At 65.7% G+C, this 4,509-nt stretch overlaps 1 long non-coding RNA gene across 2 annotated transcripts; it reads left to right on the top strand.

Moving 5' to 3' along the window:
• The first annotated feature begins 1,467 nt into the window (after positions 1–1,467).
• Positions 1,468–3,683, top strand: LOC129783288 (uncharacterized). Of its 2 annotated transcripts, XR_008745226.1 has the most exons (4): positions 1,468–2,126; positions 2,231–2,406; positions 2,650–2,798; positions 3,303–3,683. It is a non-coding gene; the product is annotated as an uncharacterized LOC129783288 (long non-coding RNA). The 2 variants fall into 2 exon arrangements; XR_008745225.1 differs by lacking the exon at positions 1,468–2,126 and having other exon boundaries at positions 2,133–2,406.
• Positions 3,684–4,509: the final 826 nt, after the last annotated feature.

Below are 4,509 nucleotides of genomic sequence, written 5' to 3'. Positions count from 1 at the left end.
TTTTCGCCAGGAGGCAGCACCGCGCCCCCCCCGGCGGAGTAAGGGCAGCGCATGCGCAGACGCGGCATGACGCCGAAGGGGGCGTGGCCTCCGGGCACGTCGCGGGCCGATGACGCAATCCCGCTTTGGCGCATGCGCAGAAGGGCTTTCTGGCCAAGTAAGGTCAGCGCATGCGCAGAAGCGGCTTTGACCCTCAGGGGCGGGGCTTCCGGCCCCGTGCGTCCGGGCCGATGACGCAATCCCGCTTTGGCGCATGCGCAGAAGGGCTTTCTGGCCAAGTAAGGTCAGCGCATGCGCAGAAGCGGCTTTGACCCTCAGGGGCGGGGCTTCCGGCCCCGTGCGTCCGGGCCGATGACGCAATCCCGCTTTGGCGCATGCGCAGAAGGGCTTTCTGGCCAAGTAAGGTCAGCGCATGCGCAGAAGCGGCTTTGACCCTCAGGGGCGGGGCTTCCGGCCTCGTGCGTAGGGGCAGAGGACGCATCCGGCCCGGGAAAGGCGGGTTCACTGCCGGCCCGCGCGGCGCGCTGGAGCGGCCGTGGAGGTGCGGAGCCTTCGCCGGTAGCCCGGGAGACTTTCGGGCCGGGACGTGCGGCGGCGCGCTCGGGCTGAAGGGCGGCCGGGGGCCGGCGGGCAGCGGCCCGGTCGGGGGGGATGTGGCGGCCCGGCGCTCGGCCGCGGCAGGGAGCGCCTGGTGCCGGCGGCGGGCGGGCTGAGGCAGGCGGGCGGCCCGGCCCGGCACCGGCGGGGCTGCCGCCGGTTCTCGTCTCCCCGGCAGGGACGGTGGTCAGCGGGCTCCTCACGGGGCTGCCCTTTTCTGGGTGGGTGGTGTTTTGTTTTGGTTTTTTTTTTTTTTTTTTTTCTCGGAGCCGCGCCGCTACCTCGGCGAGGAGCGGCGGCGGGGCGGCCCCGGTGCTCGCTTGTGGCGGCGGCGCCCGGGAGAGAGGGGTCGGCCCGCGCCGCCCCGCCGCCCACCCGCCGCCGCCTCCGGGCTGCCCGGGCAGCCGCCGCAGCTCTGCGCGGGGCTTTGTCTTTCCCCCAGCCGCTGGCCTGAGCCGTGGCAGCCGGCTGGGGCTGCCGGCTCCCGCGGGCCGCAGAGAGGCTGCCTCGGGGCCTGCGGTAACGCTGTCGCGGCCGGGGGGTGTGTGTGTGTGTGTGTGTAGCTCAGGAGCCTCTTCCCGCCCCTGCGAGCGGGCCAGAGCAAGAAAAGGCAGCCGGCAGCGGAATCCCCAGCCGTCGCCCCCGACTGCTGCTTTCTCCGCAAGCCTTTTAACTGCCGGGGAGGGCTGGGAGGCAGCGGCAGCTCAGGTGTCTGGCTGGTCTTGTGTCGTGACAGTCAGCTCCGGGGCCGGAGCAGCCGAGGGGAAGAGGCCTTTTGGTTTGCTTCCCAGCGAAACGGGGGTCTTTTGTTTTCCCTTTGTCCCTAGGTTCGTCCGGAAGCGTCCGTCGACAAGTCAAGGGGAGCGGAACCGAAGGTCGCTCGAGATGTTACTTCGCCAGGCGTGCCTCGTGCTTGCGAGTCGGAGTGCTGACTACGGAGGGATCCCTTTTGTAGCCGCCGAGGGCCCGCGAGGCTCCGTGTGCCCGCCGCTTCCGAGTGCTGCGCTGCGGCTCGGGCAACGGCCGGGGAGGAACTGTCGGTCCCTCGTGGTAACGCAGCCGGGCCTGCTAGGCGCTTAAAGCAGCGCGTCCGGCCGGGCAGTATTGTTTTCCGAGGCTGTAAAGGAGCCCGAGGTATAAACCCGCTTGACGTTTCCGTACGGCGGTGCGCTTTGTCGGAGAGCTCGGCCGTACTGACGGAGCTGGCACAGGGTTCCCGCGGGACTCCGGCTTTGCCCGTCTCGTGGAAAGGCTCCAGAGCCTGCTTGGGAAGCCGCTTGACAAGGCACGGCTTTGCCGTGATTTTTACGCCGGAATTCCGACGGTAACGCCGATGCCACGTGTTAGCCTTTCTCCAGCAGCTCTTCAAAGCAGAGTGAGCCTTAAGAATCGGACTGCCTTGTAACGAAATTCGAAACAAAGCGGCGGGGTGAAGCGGCTGGAAGCGTCCTGCCAGTCTGCCGTGGGTATCGCTGCCGTGCGTGTTACCTGCCTGTCTGCCGATCGCTCCTGCCTCTTGTTGTGCCCCGGTAATTCCTCTGGGGAAGGCGTTGGGCTCTGACTGCGGCGCACCCCGACTCCCTCCTGACCCCGGCGAGACGTGATCGGTGTTTGCCTTCCTCCCCTTTCACAGGGCCTCGGCTGTTGCGTGCAGAGAAGCTGTCAGCCTTGTGAGAGAGCACGCCGCCGGCAAGCGCATCGTGGTGCTTCGGTACCGAGCTGAGACCGCAGGCGTCCGTCTTTTGTTTGCGAAAAGGGATCGCGAGGAAAGGTGCTGACCTCGGAGGGGGAGAGGTGGCGGGGGAACAGGTAGGAGGCAGCTCTTTCAACCGGTTTTAGGCTTAACTCCTGGGTGCCTGAGCACGGTTCTGGGCTTCGGGGGGTTGGCTTTCGGCTTTTCGCCTTCAGCGCGTCCTCCGTCACCGCTGTCGGCGCGCGCTGAGCTGCGGCTCAGGGGACCGCGGCGATACAGGCCGTGTGCGTGCCAGCCGTCCTCAAGGCTAGAGCTGTATTCTGCTTGTTACCCTGATGGAAGCGTTTCTTTTTTTCTAGGGGGCGTTCCCACAAGGCAGCGGTGTGGAGCCGAAGGGGACTGCGATTGAACGGGGACGGAGCCGTTTGGACCGAGTCTTGAAGATCTCTCGGGTTTTTGTCCGAGGAAACTTCGTCTCGAGACGGTCCTATCGCTCGCTGGCAACGTGGTAGGAAACTGCTTTGTTCATCTTGACGGCGCAGTGTGTTGGGAGTGTTAAGATTCCTCGAGAGCTCAGAAGCGAGTAGGTTGTTTCTCTAAGGGAAAGGGGAATAGGCCTGTATCGTTAAAGGGAAGACTCAGAGCGGGTTTTGTTTCTCTTAAGTACAAAGCGCCCCATCTCAAGTGATTGCAAAGTCTGAAACGATGGTTCAAAAGCAGACTTGTGCTGTTTGCAAAGCGTCTGTTGCACTGCTCAAAGACAAAAGGCGCTCACCCGAGAAAGCTTTTGGAAACCGATGTCCGATAGGCACGGGGAAAGAGCTGCAGAGGTTTACGTCTCGTCTGTCGAATTCTGTTCTCTTTCGTGCCCTTCCATTTTACAATAAAAACTTTCGTGACCTCTTTTCTCGTTCAGGCACTGTTGGTAGTGTTTTCATAAGGGGGGGAAAAAAAGCGTAAGCCTGGTCTCTGGAGTGATTTTTTTTTTTTTTCTTTTTTTCTTTTTCGCTAGACTAGTTGAATCGAGAATGTTCGCTGCCGGAACTTCATCCACCGAGATGGGAAGCCAGGCAACTTCCTAACGGGCCGTGGGCAGAGTTCCCTTCTTGATGCCGTGCCTCTATAATAAACTGTGCAGTCCGTTAGCTGGACGGGCTGCAGTACCCAAATTTTTTCGCCAGGTGGCAGCACCGCGCCCCCCCCCGGCGGAGTAAGGGCAGCGCATGCGCAGACGCGGCATGACGCCGAAGGGGGCGTGGCCTCCGGGCACGTCGCGGGCCGATGACGCAATCCCGCTTTGGCGCATGCGCAGAAGGGCTTTCTGGCCAAGTAAGGTCAGCGCATGCGCAGAAGCGGCTTTGACCCTCAGGGGCGGGGCTTCCGGCCCCGTGCGTCCGGGCCGATGACGCAATCCCGCTTTGGCGCATGCGCAGAAGGGCTTTCTGGCCAGGTAAGGTCAGCGCATGCGCAGAAGCGGCTTTGACCCTCAGGGGCGGGGCTTCCGGCCCCGTGCGTCTGGGCCGATGACGCAATCCCGCTTTGGCGCATGCGCAGAAGCCTTGCTGGCCGACGGAGGGCGGCGCATGCGCAGAAGCGGCTTTGACCCCCCCCTAGGGGCGGGGCTTCCGGCCTCGTGCGTAGGGGCAGAGGACGCATCCGGCCCGGGAAAGGCGGGTTCACTGCCGGCCCGCGCGGCGCGCTGGAGCGGCCGTGGAGGTGCGGAGCCTTCGCCGGTAGCCCGGGAGACTTTCGGGCCGGGACGTGCGGCGGCGCGCTCGGGCTGAAGGGCGGCCGGGGGCCGGCGGGCAGCGGCCCGGTCGGGGGGGATGTGGCGGCCCGGCGCTCGGCCGCGGCAGGGAGCGCCTGGTGCCGGCGGCGGGCGGGCTGAGGCAGGCGGGCGGCCCGGCCCGGCACCGGCGGGGCTGCCGCCGGTTCTCGTCTCCCCGGCAGGGACGGTGGTCAGCGGGCTCCTCACGGGGCTGCCCTTTTCTGGGTGGGTGGTGTTTTGTTTTGGTTTTTTTTTTTTTTTTTTTTCTCGGAGCCGCGCCGCTACCTCGGCGAGGAGCGGCGGCGGGGCGGCCCCGGTGCTCGCTTGTGGCGGCGGCGCCCGGGAGAGAGGGGTCGGCCCGCGCCGCCCCGCCGCCCACCCGCCGCCGCCTCCGGGCTGCCCGGGCAGCCGCCGCAGCTCTGCGCGGGGCTTTGTCTTTCCCCCAGCCGCT

The sequence above is a fragment of the Falco peregrinus genome, unplaced genomic scaffold (genome assembly GCF_023634155.1).
Source record: "Falco peregrinus isolate bFalPer1 unplaced genomic scaffold, bFalPer1.pri scaffold_146_ctg1, whole genome shotgun sequence".
In the NCBI taxonomy this organism is placed as follows: domain Eukaryota; kingdom Metazoa; phylum Chordata; class Aves; order Falconiformes; family Falconidae; genus Falco; species Falco peregrinus.
The sequence above is the reverse complement of the archived record's forward strand: the minus strand, read 5'-3'. Positions and strand labels throughout refer to the sequence as shown.